The sequence below is a fragment of the Mobula birostris genome, chromosome 13 (assembly GCF_030028105.1).
Source record: "Mobula birostris isolate sMobBir1 chromosome 13, sMobBir1.hap1, whole genome shotgun sequence".
NCBI classification, from domain to species: domain Eukaryota; kingdom Metazoa; phylum Chordata; class Chondrichthyes; order Myliobatiformes; family Myliobatidae; genus Mobula; species Mobula birostris.
The window spans coordinates 2,220,495-2,238,747 of record NC_092382.1 but is presented as its reverse complement, the minus strand read 5'-3'; the positions used below and the strand labels follow the sequence as shown (position 1 = coordinate 2,238,747).

Below are 18,253 nucleotides of genomic sequence, written 5' to 3'. Positions count from 1 at the left end.
AGAGAGAAGGGGGTGGGGAGGGACAGTGATCGGATAGAGAGAGATAACGGAGGGGGGGGTGGGGATGGACGGAGAGAGAGAGAGAGACTGGAAAGGAGGAGAGCGGCGAGAGGAAGGCAGGAAAACGAAAGGAAGAGCGGATGGGAACAAGGGAGAGAGAGAGAGAGAGATAGAGAAATTGGAAGGGAGAGGGGGAGAAAGGTGAAAATGGAGAGGAATGAGAGAGTGTGAATGAAGGGAGGAGGGACAGAGAGGGATAAAGCCTGAGAGGGGGGAGAGAGAGGTGGAGGGATGAGAGAGGGGAGGGAGGGGGGATGGGATGAGAGGGGGATGGGATGAGAGAGGGGAGGGAGGGGGGATGGGATGAGAGAGGGGAGGGAGGGGGGATGGGATGAGAGAGGGGAGGGAGAGAGGGGAGGGAGAGAGGGGAGGGAGAGAGGGGAGGGAGAGCGGGAGGGAGATAGGGGAGGGAGAGGGGAGGGACAGAGGGGGATGGGAAGGGAGGAGCGAGAGAGGGGGAGGGGAGAGGGGTGGGGGGAGAGGGGAAGAGTGGGGGAGGGAGGGGGAGGGAGATAGGGGAGGGAGAGAGAGGGAGGGAGAGAGAGAGGGAGAGAGAGAGAGGAGCGGGAGAGAGAGGGGGAGAGAGAGGTGGGGAGAGAGAAAGAGGGGAGAGAGGGGGAGAGAGAGAGGTGCGGAAAAGGAGAAGGGGGAGACAGAGCGAGAGAGAGGGAGAACGTGTAAAAGGAGAAGTAGACGGAGACAGAGCAAGGAGATAGAGACCGAGAAGACGGCAGAGGGGCAGTGGGAATGTAGAGGGGCGAGTGAGAGACAGAACGTGGAAGCAGAGAGAGGCGTGGAAAGAGAGGAGCGGGAGAGAGAGGAAGAGAGAGGGGGAGAGGAGTTGGAAAGGAAGGGGGAGAGATAGAGAGAGAATGGGGGAGCCAGAGAGGTGGAATGGGAGAAGGGACAGCTAGGGAGGGGAAGAAAGAAAATAGAGAGGGAGGGGGCTGGAGACAGACAGAGAGAGCGAGAAAGAGCGAGGAGATTAACAGAGAGAGGGAGAGCAGAAAGGCAGAGGGGCTAGTGCGAGCGGAGGGGTGAAGAAAGTGAAAAGGGAGAGAGGGAGGGGGAAACAAAGGAAAGGAGATGGAGACGGAAAGGGCGGAGGAGAGACGGGTGGAGAGAGAACTGGAAAGGGAGGGGGCGAGTGACGGGGACGAGGACGAAGGGGGAAAAGTTGAAAAGGATGGCAGCGAGTGAGGAGGGGGAGAGAGAGTGGAAAGGGAGATGCGGGTTGGTCGTTACAGGAATAGAAAGAGAAGTGGGAAAGAGAGGGGAGAGACAGGGGAAGTGAAAATGGAGGGGAGACGAGGAGACCCAGAGGGGGGGGAGAGAGAGAGGGGGCGGGTGAGAGGGCCAAGACAGAAAAGACGGGAGCAGACAGAGGCAGAGGCAGAGGGTGTAGAGGAGGGATGAAGAAAAAGGGGGAGAGATGGAGATCACGGAAAAGGGAGGGGAAAGAGAGAGAGGGAATAGTCGGAGAGAGAGGGGGGAAGAGCAGGAACAGAAATGTGAGAGATGGCGGGTGAGAGACACGGCGATGGGGGATAAAGAAAGGGGGAAGGAGAGAGGGGGAGGGAGGGAGAGAGAGATGAACCAACTGAAAGTCTTGTAGCTCCTATCAGAATAACCCTGATGCAGGGTTTTAACAGAATCCTTAAGCTAGGGCCCAAACACTAATCCTAACAAAGGCCCCGAATGCAGGGTCTGAGCACCAACCCCAATGCAGGGCTTGAACAGGAACTGTAATGCAGGGTTTAAACAGCAACACTAATGTAGGGTTTGAACACTAAACCAAATAAAGGGCCTGTACACTGAACCTAATGCAGGGCCCAGACACTAATCGTAATGCAAGGCCTAAACACTAACCCTAACGCAGAGTTTTAACGCTAACCCTCATGTAGGACCTGAACACTAACCCCTTCATGCAGGGCCTGAACAGGAAGCCGAATCACTGGGGTGGTGATGTTAGCCGATGCCATGTTGGTGTCTAAGAGACATGGACACACAGGGAGTGCAGGGATGTGGATGGTGTGTAGGCAGATGGGAAGAGTGTAATTTGACATCATGGCCACCACCTATACAAGATTCCAAAGTGCCTGTTCCTGTACTGTACTGCTCTATGTGTGACCCCATATTCCCTCTACAAGTGGGGGAGTCATGAAAAAAGCAACATTATCACTAAGTAAATGCCGGGTCATTGAGAAGGTGAGTATGTGGAAATGCCTTCACTCAGAGACAGGTGAACGTTTGGAATTCTCCGCCCCTGACGGAGCTGGAGGCTGGATCATTGGATATAGGTGGGGTGGAAATTGATAAATATTCTAAAGATCCAGGGTTATGGCAAACTGGAAGAGAAGTCGGTATAGTTCAGCACGATCAGTTGAATGGAGGCTGGAGCTGGAAGAGCTGAGTGGCCTGAAACTTCGATTTTCTGATGGTCTTGAGTTAGCTCTATAATGTTTAATTTCACTTTGGTCTAACATCCAGACAGAAAGCAGAGTAATCCAGCCATCGCCAAGGTATTTTCCGGATTGGAGGAATTGGAGCGTAAAGCAAGGGTTCAGAATTAGGCAACCATCAGCTTCTGATGACGAAACATTTGCAACTTGAATCCATAGATAACTGTCGAAACAAGTCACGGTCTGCTCAAGGCCGATGTAGGTGATCTCATTCCCCACTCCCGAAACGCTGCGGTATCTGCGGAAGTCACAGTCCATATGTGAGTGCAGATAAGAGGCCAGAAGGCAGGGTTATCAAAAAACAAAAATAGGTGGTGGAACAGGTATCACTGAGGAAGCAGGGAGTACTTAGACAGATTGTAAGAATGGCCAAAGAAGAGCCAGAAGGAATATCATACAAAGGAGTATCTCACCATGCAGTTTGATAAAATGAATAAAGGTGCAAACTATTTTCCAAACCAAGAGAAAATTTCAATAACCAGTGGTGCAACAACACCTAGGACCTCTTGCGGAGGATTCCCTGAAGATCATAAGACCATGAGAGATAGCAGCAGAATTGGACATTTTAGACATTTGGCCCAACGAGTTTGCTCTGCCATTTCAAATGATTCATTTCCCTCACAGCCCGATTCACCTGCTTTATCCCCGTATTCCTTTATGCTTTCACTATTCAAGAATCTGCCAACCCGTGACTTAAATATACACAATGACGCCCTCCACAGCCGCTATGGCAAAGAATTCCCCAGATTCACCACTGTCTGCCTAAAGCAATTCCTCCTCATCTCTTTGCAAAATCGACTCCTCAATATTCCAAGACAGTGTCCTCTGGCCTTAGACTCCCCACCATAGGAAACTTCCGCTGCACATCTACCCTATCGAGACATTTCAACATTCGATCGTTTTCAATGAGTTTCTTCCCTCATTCTTCTGATTTCCAGTAAGTACAGCCCCAGAGCTATCAGTCCCTCCCCATACGATACGTATTTCAAATCAGCAATCATTTTTGATAGTGTCCGTTGTACCATCTCTAATGTCAGCACATTCTCTCCACGATAGGGGGCCCAGAACCATTCATAATATTGCAAATTAGGCCTCACTAGCATCGAATAAAGCCTTAACATTACATCATTGCTTTCATATTCTAATCCTCTCGAAATGAAGACCAACATCATATTTGCCTTCCTCACCACCAACCCAAAGCACAAACTAACCTTTAGGGAATACTGCATAGGGGCACCCAAGTCCCTTTGCACCTCAGACTTATGATTTCTCTCACAATTTAGAAGATTGTCTCTTCTGCCGTATTTGTATCTTCATGCACCTCCAAACGCTGTATTCTATTGGTCACTTTTTGCGCATTATCCAAAACTGTTTAAGTCTTTCTGTAGCTTCTTACCTGTTTCTTCACGTATCTTCATATCATCTGCACACTTGGACACAAAGCCATCAATTCTTTCATTGAAATCTTTGACAGAAAATGAAAAGAAGAGGCGGTTCCAAAACGGACCCTGTGGAATACCACTAGTCATAAGCAGCCAGCCAGAAAGGTTTCCCTTTATTCCGACTTTTTTTTTTACCTTCTGCCAATCATCCAGCCCTCTATCCATGATAGGGCAGGATTCATGCATGCGTGTTAAGAGGCAAAGAGCGAGAGCAAAGGGATCCTCTTCTGGTTGACTGCCGGTGAATAGCGCTGCTCCACAGGGGTCAGTGTAGGGCCCGAAACTTTTTACATTCTTTGTCAATGACTTGAATGATGGAGTTGATGGCTTTGTTGCGAAGTTTGCAGATGATATGAAGTCATGTAGATCGAAAGACGTAGGGAGGCTAGAGAAGGACAGAGAGATTAGGAGAGTCGGTAAGGTAATGACAGTTGGAATGGCAGTGTCTGGAAGTGAATGGTCATCCACTTTGGTAGAAGAAATGAAACCGATGACTATTTTCTAAATGGAGAGAAAGTACAAAGAACTGAAGTGCAAAGGGACTTGGGAGTCCTTGTGCAGGATTCTCTTAAGTTTAATTTGCAAGCTGAGTCTGTGGTGAGGAAGGCAAATGTAATGTTAGCATCCATTCCAACACTATAATTTAAAAAATAGGATGCAATGTGCGACTGATGAGGCCACAGATGGAGTATTGTGTTTAGCTTTTGACATCTTATCTTAGAAACGATGTGCTGATACTGGGCGGGGGTGGGGGGTGGTGTTCAAACGATGTTCACAAAAATGACTCCAGAATTGATTGGCTTATCATATGAACGGCTTTCGACGGCTTTGGGGAAGTACTCACTGCAACTCAGAAGAATGATTAGATTAGATTAGATTAGATTATAAGAACACTCAGTCCTATTTTATTGTCATTTAGAAATGCAAACATGCATTAAGAAATGATACAATGCTTCTCCGGAGTGATATCACAGAAAACAAGACAGACCAAAGACTAACACTGACAGAACCACATAATTATAACATATAGTTACAGCAGTGCAAAGCAATACCATAATTTGATAAAGAACAGACCATGGGCACAGTAAAAAAAAAGTCTCAAAGTCCCGGGTCGATCGACTTCCGTGTCCCCGACAGCAGGCGGCAAAAGGGAGAAACTCCCTGCCATAAACCTCCAGGCACCATCAACTTGCTGATGCCTTGGAAGCAGCTGACCACAGCCGACACTGAGTCCATCCATTCGAAAACTTCGAGCTTCCGACCATCCTGTCCGATACAGCCTCCCGAGCGCCATCCTCTGCCGAGCGCCTTCGACATCTCCCCATCCGCTGAAACACGCAAAGCCGAGGATTTCGTGGTCTTCAGCTCCGGAGATTCGGGTTACCACACAGTAGCAGCGGCAGCGAAGCGGGCATTTCAGAAGTTTTCCAGATGTTCCGCTGTGCTCTCACGTCCGTCTCCATCAAATCAGAATTGTGCACGATCCCCTACTTGACAGATGACAGACATCGTCACCAAAGTGGCCGCGCCCGCTGCCGTAGCTTTGCCATCTTCTCCCCCCTCCCGGGGAAATTGACGGGTGGCCTCTTTGAAACGTACCGAATTGTGAAAGGCTTTGAATGAGTGCATGTGCAGGGGAAGTTCCTATATGACACCGGCTCGGAATAGAGCGGCGGCCTTTTAAAACTGAGATAAAGAGGGATTCATTTAGCCAAAGACTAGCAAATCTGTGGAATTGTTTTACACAGGCCGTTATGGAAGCCATGTCTCTGTGTATATTTCAGGCAGAGGCTGATAGCTTCTTGATTGGTCAGGGCATGAAGGGATACGGGGAGAAGGCAGGAGATTGGGGCAGAGAGGTACACTGGATAAAATTGGATGATGAAATAGCGGAGCAGACTCGATAGGTAAAATAGCCTAATTCTGCTCCTGTATCTTACGTTCCATGATTTAATAGAGAGGCTTTGCGGGGTATTGATCAGACAGCACCTGGAGTACCGTGAGCAGTTTTGGGCCCCTTGTCTGAGAAATTGTGCGTCGGGATTAGAGAGGGTCCAGAGGAGGTTAACATGTAGGTTCCCTGCGAGCTGTGCAGGTGCGCGTCCGGGCAATAGCTGAAACGTCCCCGCGCACGCAGCTTTTGTTGCCACGCAGCTTGAATTGTCTTTTTTTTATATAATGTTCAGTTAAGGCACTGCACGATTTTCCAGGCTATGTAAGAATTTCCAGCTCAGTGGAATTGTTGGGCCAGACAGGGATTGTTCTTCACAAGAAATGTTCCACGACTGAAGAGAGTGAGGAATGTTTGATGCCTCTGGGCCTGGAAAACTGAGGGGACACCTCATTGAAACCTACCGAATATTAACAGTCCTGAAGTTCTAAATGAACTGGATATGACCAGCTTGCGTGCTGTATGACTTTATAAATCTATAGTATACCTCTCTGCTGATGGAGAGATAAACTGGCATAAATGTCTGATTTTGTTACAAAGAGCATAACGCATACTGCTGAACAATGCAAAGTTCTCCACTCAATAACCAAATTCTTGTCATAATGGGGGCATTGATGGTGTACCTAAATGCAGGACACAGACACTGATGTGCTAGGAACAGGACTAGGACTAGAGTTAAGCAAGCAAGGGAAGTGGAGAAGAAAGGACGCTGGACATGATATAGGCCCGGGACGAAAATAGGATACAGGGCCTGGACTAGGACTTGACTAGCATAGTGGAACCAGGACATGGAACAAGGAACTAGAAGCCTGGGCGTGGACTCCGAGCCAGAAACTGGACAAGGACCCAGAACCTGGGTCTTGACTCGGGCTCGGATTACAAAACCAGGCAAGGACATGACATGACTACCGGACAGGACGTGGCTGGGGTCTTGAGGCTTGAGGCTTGAGGCTGGGGTGTTGAGGTTTGAGGCTTGGGTCTTGGGTTCCTGGCGACCAGGCCGAGACGTGACGAAGCTTGGGTTCCTGGAAGCTCTGGTTCTTGGCGGCTCGGGTTCTTGGAGGCCAGACGAGGACATGACGGGGAAAGGGTACTGCGAGGCAACTACTGGGCAGGACGCGGGTCTCTTACCCGTTGGAGGCAAGGGACAGAACCAACCGCAGGGTAACGGCAAACGGCCTGGCTTACCCGACGGAGGCAAGGGACAGGAAGGGATCTAGTTCCGGTGTGGCTACAAGACTCGAGGCGACCGGTAACCTCAGCAGGCTACGGAACAGCCAAATCCATATCTGGATGACTACACCAGCCTTCCACCGGTGAGTTGCTCCAAGGCGAGACTGACAAGGTGTAAGCGAGGGTCACAGGCGTGGCAAGGCTTCAGACAAGGCGAGGCGAGGCGAGGCAACAGAAGGAAGGGAAGGGATTGAGACGGTGTGTTTCGACAAGAGCAATCCAGCAACCAAGCCCTGGTCTCTGGACATATGTATGAGTCTGCCCAAACTACAATCATGTGCCTCAATTAGAGTGCTCAACAGAAACGGGGTAAACAGGAAAACCTGGAACAAAGGTCAATGGACCGGACCTTGAAGCGGAATGCGGACGACACCGACCGGACCATGACAGAGCCCGCTCCCTCTACGTGAGCCTTCTGGCGACCAAACAGGCTATCTCAGACTATGGACGATCCGGGCGGGTGGGAGGGTATTTAACAGAAGAGAACCCCTAGTGGCAAGAGGAAAACGACAGTGACTCTGTCGCTGGGTCCAAGACTGGCGGGATTGTTCTGTCATAATGGGAGCGTCAGGACGCAGACACTGACAAACTAGGAACAGGACTAGGACTAGAGTTAAGCACGCAAGGGAAGTGGAGAAGAAAGGACGCTGGACATGACACAGGCCCGGGAAGAGACTAGGGTACAGGGCCTCGGCTAGGACTTGATTAGGATATTGGAACCAAGACATGGAACTAGGAACTAGGAGCCTGGGCGTGGGCTCCGAGCCAGAGACTGAACAAGGACCCAGAGCCTAGGACTTGACTCGGGCTCGGATCCCAAAACCAGACAAGGACATGACATGGCTACCGGACAAGACGTGGCTGGGGACTTGAGGCTTGAGTCTTGAGGCAGGGGTCTTGAGGATTGAGGCTTGGGTCTTGGGATCTTGGCGACCAGGCGAAGACGTGACGAGGCTTGGTTTCCTGGTGGCTCGGGTTCTTGGAAACTCAGTTTCTCGGTGGCCAGAGGAGGACATGACGGGGCAAGGGTACTGCGAGGCAACTCCTGGGCAGGACACAGGTGTCTTACTCGACGGAGGCATTGGGACAGGAAGGGACAGAACCAACCACAGGGTAACGGCAAACGGTCTGGCTTACCCTACGAGGCAAGGGACAGGAAGGGACAGTACTGACCGCAGGGTAACGGCAAACGGCCGGCCTTACTCGACGGAGGCAAGGGACAGGAAGGGAGCTAGGTCCGGGGTGGCTCCAAGACTCGGAGCGGCTGGTAACCTCAGCAGGCTACGGAACAGCCAAACCTATATCTGGATGACTGCACTAGCCTTCCACCGGTGGGTTGCTCCAAGGCGAGACTGATGAACTGCAAACCAGGGTCACAGGTGTAGCAAGGCAACAGAAGGAAGGGAAGGGTTTCAGACATAGTGTTTAGACAAGAACAATCCAGCAACCAAGCCCTTGTCTCTGGAGGTATTTATGAATCTTCCCAAACTAGAATTTTGTGCCTCAATTAGAGAGCTCAACAGAAACGGGGTAAACAGGAAAACGTGGACAAGCGTCATGGACCGGACCGTGAACCGGAATGCGGACTTCACGGACCGGACCATGACAATTCTAGCTCCAAGGCAACAATGAAATGACTGTACAGCTTTCACAGACGAGTGTATATTGGTAACCAATGCTGGTATCGTTCAGTTTTTACACATGTAAAAATAGCAACACTGAATATGTGTTCAAAGCTTAAGACCATAAGACATACGGGCAGAATTAGTCCATTTGATCCATCGAGTCTGCTCCGCCATTCAATCACAGCTGTTCCTTTAATTTCTCCGCCTCAACCCCATTTCCTGGCCTTCTCCCTGTAACCTTGATTCAATGCCCAATCAATAAGCTATCAATCTCTGCTTTAAATATACCCAACGACCTCGCCTCGGCAGCTGAAAGTGGTCCCATATTCCACAAATTCACCACCCACTGGCCAATGAAATTTCTCCACATCTCTGTTTTGAACGGACACCACTCTATCTTGAGGCTGTGCCCTCTTGTCCTAGATCTTTCCACATGGGGAAAACATCCTTTCCACATCTACTCTGTCTAGGCCTTACAACAATCCACCGGTTTCAATGAGATCCCCCCCTCATCTTTTTGAATTCGGCGAGTACAGACCCAGAGCCATCAAAAGTTCCGCGTATGAAAACCCTTTCATTCCTAAAATCATCCTTGTGAACCTCCTCTGGGCTCTCTCCAATGCCAGCACATCCCTTCTAAGATGAGGGGCCCAAAACTGTTCACAATACTCAAGGTGAAGCCTCACCAGTGCCTTAAAAAGCCTCAGCATCACATCATTGGTATTGTATTCTGGACCTCTCTAATTCCCTGCCCATTCACCTAATCTGTCTAAGTCCTTCTGCATCCTAAATGTTTCCTCAACACTACCTGCGCCTCCACCAATCTTCGTATCATCTGAAAACTTGGCAACAAAGCTATCTATTTCATCACCAGCCATGCAAATATTTACTTTAATAACTTGGAAACTGTCATGGAGATCAGTCAAAGAATCCGCATTCAATTCTGAACAGACATTGGAGACTTAATAGCTTCTAGGCTCAAACAGGAGACTTTAGACCAAATCTGCCTTGTCTGGTGATGATGCAGGGCTGTGATCAAGTTGCAACAGGACATACGTTTGCACATTCTGGGGAATCTGGGAGTACAGATCCAAGGCAGAGCAGAAGCCCATGGTTTGCTGAGAACATTATTGATCTCTCAAAACAGCATTCGAAGAAATGTCATCCATCTGACCCCCTATGAGTTACATTTCTCTCTGCACAGTTTCTGCCTGACTTGCTGGTGTTTCTGATTTTCGTCTTATTAATTTCAGAGTTATACCATTCGGGTTATTTTGTCTTTTAGTCACTATAGAAAAATGTGGCAATTTCCTCTGTGGTTATTTGAGTTGGATGTGCAGAATCTGAATGCTCAGGTTACACGTCTCTGGCTGCATCATCAGATTTTTTTCAGTATCATTATTGTGGTGAGTAGGTTTCCTGGAAGCTGCATCTCCCCGAGAGTCAATGGGCATCGCTCGCCTGAGCTCCATTCTTGCTAACAGCAACAGGAACAACCTTTTAGTTAGACATGTGAACCATTACACATTTGACATTTGATCAGTTTGCTCTTTTCATCAGGTGCCAAAGTCTATTCTTCTCACTCCCAACGAACAAATTTCTCACAACCTCCGTCTTCCTATTAAATGTTTCATATTTCATCGCCGGATTATCTTTTGATTCTGAACATCTGCGTTATATATTTATTTTCAAAGAAACTTTCAGGGTTCCAGAGCGGTGACATTGTTGGCAGTGTGTTTTTGGGCGACACAGGACACTTCAGCTGACGTGCAGGGGTTAAACTGCCCACATGATCACACAAAGCAACATCAGCTCAATACCACACATACAGGAACAACAGCTCCCAAGCCGCCACCACCCCCCTCCCCCACACACAGACACTAAAGAATTAATATGATTCAAAATGATTCAAACGCGGGGTGAAAGAATTTACTTTCTGACTGGGAATACCGCACCGGCCAGTCACTATTGCCGTCACATCAGGGTTTACATTAACGGAAATAAGTGAATAAATTGTACAAAAAAACTCCTCTATAAAAAAGTAGGTCTTTTTTTTTAAAGTAAACTGGCGTAATCAGGCGAGATGTGACCGTTGGGCTGAGCCGGGGTCACTCGGCCTCTGGTTCCTCACCCACAAGCAACCTCGATCTTATTGGTCCAACCATCCGACGCTTATCCGGCAAGATCCCAAAGTAAATAAAGGACAGGGTCATCCCATGAATTGGCTAAGAGTCCCCGATCAACAAAAGATAAACCTTCAAAACGTTAGTGACTTACAATGTAACAAATTAAGTTCGGGCAGTGAAGATAAAACACGGGATTAAAGAGAAAAATAGAAGCCCTACAGTGAGTGACGGAACAAGACCAGCGTCTCACTTACCAGTGACTTGGAGAGTGACGGTCGCTGAGGTTTGTGAGCCGCTGGTTGGGACCATGTTCACCTGGTATTCCCCACTGTCTGACTTGTTCACTGACTTCAGCAGTAGCGACCCGTTGGAGTTGAACAGCACAGCTCGCGATGTATAAGAATTATGAATAGATACTATTTTACCGATCCACTGACAGACTGTTTTCTCGTGAAAAGTCCAGCTTCCACTGGCGATCTTGTCCGACGGCTGCACTGAAAACAACGCATTTCCCCCGACGGGTGACTGTATCTGACTGTTCTCTGCTTTGACGGCAAAATCCAGAGACTCGGCTGAAAAAGAGAAAATCGTATGAGGGTAAAGTGACAGAGGTGGACAGACAGGAGAAATGTGCTTAGCTCAGTCAGTACGGATACTTAAGATCTGTACTCGGCTCAATAAGATCTTCTCTTGCAAACTAATCTTCTTTCCTACATGCACCCGCCGTTCTGTTGATTCTCTGACCACGAACCGTCCGAGAGACCCGCACCAGCAGTTATGAAGGAACAAAGAACAAGCGCTGGGAACGGCAGCAGCGCCATAGCGAGAGAACCGCATCTGCCTTCTGTTACACTTGGAGACAGAAACACACTTCCCGGTCTCTGGGCCGCCTCGTTTGATTCCGTCGTCGGAGGCGGCAGAGCTCATTAGACCAATTTTCCAGCGAACCAACGTGCTTGCCCTGACACACGCACGCACACACACGAGCGAGAGCGCGCACCCACACACACTAGCGAGAGCGCGCATCCACACACACCTCTGTCATATAAGACCCTGATTTTCCTGCTGGAGCCTTTGCCCCCGTCTGCTGACAATCCGTTGTACACTATTATCGTTCTATCCACCTGTGCCTCTGCAGCTTCCCATCTCTGAATCAGAATCATGTCTACCATATTATCACCAGGCATGCGTCATGAAATCTGCTACTCCATTGCCGTTGCTTAGGATTTATTAGCTTCATGTAAGATCCTGAATAGGTATATCCTGGCGGGTGAGGTCAGCCCCTTCCTCACCGCCGCCTAGCACTCTGAAAATTAAAATAACTGATGCCCACAAAGCAGGAGAAGGCTGTAAGAAGATAGTAAAGCGTTTTCAGGTAGCCGTTTTCCCAGTTTGTAGTGTAATTAAGAAATGGCAGTTAACAGGAACGGTGGAACGGAGGAGGTCAAGTTGAGGTCTGGAAGACCAAGAAAACTTTCCGAGAGAACTGCTTGTAGGATCGCTAGAAAGGCAAATCAAAACACAAGCTTGACTGCAAAAGACCTTCAGGAAGATTTAGCAGACTCTGGAGTGGTGGTGCACTGTTCTACTGTGCAGCGACGCCTGAACAAATATGACCTTCATGGAAGAGTCATCAGAAGAAAACCTTTCCTGCGTCTTCACTACAAAATTCAGTTTCAGAAGTTTGCAAAGGAATATCTAAACAAGCCTGATGCATTTTGGAAACAAGTCCTGTGGATTAATGAAATAGTAGAACTTTTTGGCCGCAATCAGCAAAGGTTTGTTTGGAGAAAAAAGGGTGCAGAACTTCATGAAAAGAACACCTCTCCAACTGTGAAGCACGGGGTGGATCAATCATGCTTTAGGCTTGTGTTGTAGCCAGTGGCACGGAGAACATTTCACTGGTAGAGGGAAGAATGAATTCAATTAAATACCAGCAAATTCTGGAAGCAAACATCACACTGTCTGTGAAAAGGCTGAAGATAAAAAGGGGATGGCTTCTACAACAGGATAATGATCCTAAACACACCTCAAACTCCACAATGGACTACCTCAAGAGGCGCAAGCTGAAGGATTTGCCATGGCCCTCGCAGTGCCCCGACCTAAACATCATCGAGAATCTGTGGATAGACCTCAAAAGAGCAGTGCATGCAAGAGCGGCTCAAGAATCTCACAGACCTAGAAGCCTTTTGCAAGGAAGAATGGGCGAAATTCCCCCAAACAAGAATGGAAAGACTCTTAGCTGGTTACACAAAGCGTTTACAAGCTGTGATACTTGCTAAAGGGAAGGGGAGGGGGCGTGGTTACACTACTGACCATGCAGGGTGCCTAAACTTTCTTATCGGACGCACACCCATACACGACTGCACTTTCTTATCCGCATCTCCAGCTCTCCGTCGTGTTTGTTTAACACATAGTCACCACCCTTAGAGTTTGATGCCCAAGCACTGGTGTTTGGGATGTCTCCCTGACGATCTCTAGATGTTCAGACTGTGACTGCGTCAGTGAAGAAATTGGAGATATGAAAGTGTTTATTGATCACCACGAACAGGCATTTTCTAGGACACACTCTCGATAGAAAACCTATAACTCAAACTGGAGCAAGAGTTTATACTCCTGGGGAAATGGTGATGACAGTTTATTCTATACAATTTTGCAAGATACAATGACACAATCTACTTGAATATTTTCAGTCTGACAAATGGTTCATTTTAGAGTGGAAGCGCATTGTAATTGACGACTCTTTTGAAGGCTTAGACAATTTTCCTGAGTCCATCTAGTTCAAACAAATGGTCAAAAACTTCTGAAAACAGAGAACGCAGGAGCTCAAGGTCACTGCTGTGAGGATGGGTCAGGCAGGGAATGCAGGAGACTGATCGTGTGTTGAGAAGTGGGATCTGTTTAATGTGATGTCATGGTTGGTACAGACACTGTGGGCCAAAAGGTCTGTTCCTGTGCTACTCCTTCCTCTGTACTATGTAGGAGTAAGACAAACAACATGCAGCACGGTTCTTTTCTTAGACGAGATATTTCTCTCAATGGTGCTGAACATGTTTTTGACCCAGGAGACTGTTTGGTACACTTCACACAAACAAGCTGAGGATAGTTGCTCGTAATCGGGATTGGGAGATAAGGTTACAGTGGGATGAGCTGTGATTACAATTGGTGGAAATTCAGAGTGGAATGGCTGCTTTACTCTGAGTGGATCTGCTCAATCGATGGAGAAAAGTCGCACTGTCAAAAGATGCGGTGGAGAGTTGGGTCTGATGGTGTTTCAAACAAAATTGTTTTCAGTTTCGCAATTAATTCACTAAAATAATCACAAACTCTCACCTCAGGGATTGCACTTGACTGATGTAATCGGTTTGTAAATAATTTAAAAATCTTTATTATTACATCTTCTGAAATCTGTCCCTGTGGAGTAGCTAAATGGTATTAAAACCTCATACATGTTCTGCCTCAATGTTTCATTCCGAGAGATCGCCTGTGGCACAGAGCGACAAATGACTCGACAGAGGCAATGTCAACAATGCTGGATAAGTATAGGAGTGTGCAGGAAATATTGAGAGTGTTGATTACCGTCATTGGCGTTCCCGGTGAGTGAGCAGAGCATTTCCTGTTTGGTATTTCTGTGTTCTAACCGGTGTGAACCTGCTTATGATCATTTTACAACTCTCCAAATTGATGATTATTGTACAAATTTCCTCTGTGATATCCATTCTGTCAAATAAAACCTCTGTATCTCCTCCAACTCACAGAATCGACTCGAACTTTGCACTTGCATTCAATGGCACGTTGACCAGAGTGGTACTAGAGCTGGGGACGGGCAGCGCCACTGGAATGTCTGACTGACAGAGTTATTTATACTCTGTGGTGTTGACTGCTGATGAATTATTTATCAGAGTAAACACATGGTCCTTTGATGACAGCTGGCCCAGTTCTGGATACAGACAGCTCTCTTGGAAGGGTAACTGGGAGGGATTCAGTAGGACATTGCCCACAGTTGTATTAGTGCTGGGGAAAGGCCCCTCTGCAGGAAGGTGTGACAAGTGGACGTTTAGTGGGACCGTGCCAAGAGTTGCACCAGTGCCAGAGACAGGTATCTCTATAGGAAGACGTGACGAGGAGGGTTTTGATGCGACCTCGTCTGGAGCTTCCTGATGTTTTGGACAAGAAGTTGTCCGCGAAAGGGTGTCCGGAGGGATTCAGTGGGATTTTGCCTAGTGTTGTATCAGTACTGGGTACAGGCAGCTCTCCGGGAAGGGGTGACTAGAAGGGATTTATTGGGACCGTCTCCGGATTTGTCCCAGTCTTGGGTACGGGAAGCGCTCCGTGACAGTGAGACAGGGAGGAAGGGTTTTACATTGTGAAGTTCACAGTTTCTGTGCAATTGATCAGTATGAAAACCTGGTCCTGTGATTCATTCCTCCTTGTGAAGACTGTCACAGTTGGATTTCACTGACTGTTGGTTAAAAAATGGGTCTGATCACCTGAACCAGTGCCCACAGATCTCCTGACGAGTGTTACCGAATTGAACTGCGCTGTAGAACTAATCCATTAATGAAGCACTCCGGCATCCATTTACTAAGTTGTTCCTCCTTTCGCTCTGAGACCCGTCCGGAACTATTTCAGTGTTTGTTCAACTCCATGATCGCTGCTTAAGCTGCCGCATTTCTCCGGCACTTTGTGTGTGTTGCTTCGCTCTGGATCCCTCTTCGGCCCGGTCAGCTGATGAGATTCCAGAGGCCTGGTCAGTCACTGTTAAATCAGTGAAACCGCTCCCATCAGGAACTGGAATCTGGATTAGCACATATCGTTGTTGCTCCTGACGATTACCCACAGTGAGGAAGGCAGTTCAGAGACAGCATGACCTGTGTTTGGTGTTAGATGAGGAGCTGTTCACCGTCTCTAGCACTCCTGACTTTTGGTTGAAACCGAAACCTGTATCCATTCCCAAAGAAAGTGTTTAATGATGCCCAGTACCTCCTCTCTTCTCTCTCCCTGCAGTGAATTCATTGGCGATTGCGATCCTGTCCCGGGGAAAGTGCGGCCTCTGTTCCTGCGCCACCCGTTACCTGGTGGCCATGGCAGCGGCGGATCTACTGACTGTTGTCACCGACGTCCTTTTGCGTCAAGTCTCAGATTACTACATTCCGTGGAATTTTCTAAGCATTACCCCTGTGTGCAGAGTTATCGAGGTACTGAGGTTTACAGCCACATACTGTTCTGTCTGGTTCACCGTCACTTTCACCTTTGACCGGTTTGTTGCCATTTGTTACCAGAAGCTGAAAACAAAATATTGCTCCGGGAAAACTGCGGCTGTGGTTGTAACAACAACCGGCGTGCTGTCCTTTCTGAAAAACGTTCCCCGCTACTTCCAACAAAGTTGCTGGTGAACGCAGCAGGCCAGGCAGCATCTCTAAGAAGAGGTACAGTCAACGTTTCAGACCCTTCTCGGCCTGAACGTCGACTGTACCTCTTCCTAGAGATGCTGCCTCGCCTGCTGCGTTCACCAGCAACTTTGATGTGTGTTGCTTGAATTTCCAGCATCTGCATAATTCCTGTTGTTTGTCCCCGCTACTTCCTCTGGGAGCCCAGAGAGATAATCAACAATGCACCGTGGTTCTGTAAACTCATGGATAATCCTTACACTGACCCCGGATGAGTAGCATACGATTGGCGCGACACAGTATTAAATCCGTTCATCTCTTTCGTTCTGATTCTGTTGTTCAACGCTCTGACAGTCAGGTACATTTTAGTGGCGAGTCGGGTCCGTAAGGCACTGCGGGGTCAAACCAAGAGCGAGAACAGCAGTAACCCGGAGATGAAGAGTCGGAGGAGGTCTGCGGTTTTAATCTTCACCCTCTCCGGCAGCTTCATCCTCCTGTGGATGACGTGCCTTGTCAATTTCATATATTATGAGATCAAAGGAATAGGATTCATGTATTTCAATGATTCCAAATGGATCTTTCACCTCGTCGGGGTTGTGCTGAAGGATTTCAACTGCTGCACGAACACATTCATTTACGCGGTGACTCAGTCGAAATTTAGGGAGCAGGTGATCAGCGCGGTGAAATATCCGATCATCTTGTTGCGACAGGTCATTAATAAAGCCGAGTCCTAGGCACAACCCAGATTCACCGCCCGATCCTAGGTGTTATTCCCGGCCAGATTGTCCTACCGATCGGCAGCTCCGGGATATTACCAACAGCGGAGTTGTGGGCCATAATAGGAGGCGAGGGGAGCGGGAGGTAGGGAGACAGGAACGCGGTTGCGAGGGGGAGACGTGAGAGAGTGGCTGAATGAGGTGATGAAACGAGAGCGCGGCACGCGTGGGTTTGGTGACATTGGGAGAGATTGTGTGTGTGTGAGGGAGAGAGAGAGAGAGAGAGAGAGAGAGAGAGAGAGAGAGAGAGAGAGGGAGAGAGAGACTGAAAAAGAGCTGCATGTGGTTAAACTGGGAGGACTGCAGAAAAGATTTTCGAGAATGTTGGCATGACTAGGGGGCTGTGTTATAGGAAGAGTTTCGTCAGTTTCTTAGAACTTCGGAGAGTGACAGGCAACCAAATGGATATGATTAAAATTACCATAGATTCAGTGAAGCTCGACGGCGACAGTTCATGTTCCCGCTTATTACTGGACCACTAAATACAGCTCCACGAAAGTGACCTAACCTGTTGGTAAATTCTACCCACAGTCACTGTGTGGCTGGAGCTGAGGGATTAGAAGCAATTCACGTGCATTTTCGGTGGCTGCAATGCCGGGTCCCATTAGCGGTATCAGTGCACATTTACTATGAGTTCGCAGTATTTTGTGAATAAAACGCGCCCGAGTCGTTCTAATGGCTTTGTAAAAGTTTCAAACCTTCAGCTGAATTACGAGGAAAAGAATATCAATCCTCTTACAGTCTCGTCATTATGTCAGGCACCACCTCTTAATGGGAACAAAACGATTGCGGGATTGAAGGGGCGAGTATAAATTCCGGGATCAGCGAACATTTACCGTGAGTTCGTAAGATTTTGCGAATAAAACGCGCCCCGTTCGCGTTATGTGCTTAATAAAAAGTACAGACCTTTCCTTCCATTACGAGGAAACCAAAAAACTATTCCCCTTACATTCTCGTGATGAAACGAGAGTGGAGCACCTGTGATGCTGGTGAGATTTGGAGAAGTGCGATATTGTAGTGTCTATATATATATATATATATGTGTGTGTGTGTGTGTGTGTGTGTGTGTGTGTGTGTGTGTGTGTGTGTGTGTGTGTTTGTATGTGTGTGTGTGTGTTTGTATGTGTGTGTGTGTGTGTGTTTGTGTGTGTGTTTGTGTGTGTGTTTGTATGTGTGTGTGTGTGTGTG

At 48.1% G+C, this 18,253-nt stretch overlaps 1 pseudogene; it reads left to right on the top strand.

Annotated features, from left to right (window-relative positions):
* Positions 1-14,351: 14,351 nt before the first annotated feature.
* On the top strand, positions 14,352-17,023 carry LOC140207427 (probable G-protein coupled receptor 139; annotated as a pseudogene).
* The last annotated feature ends 1,230 nt before the right edge of the window (positions 17,024-18,253 follow it).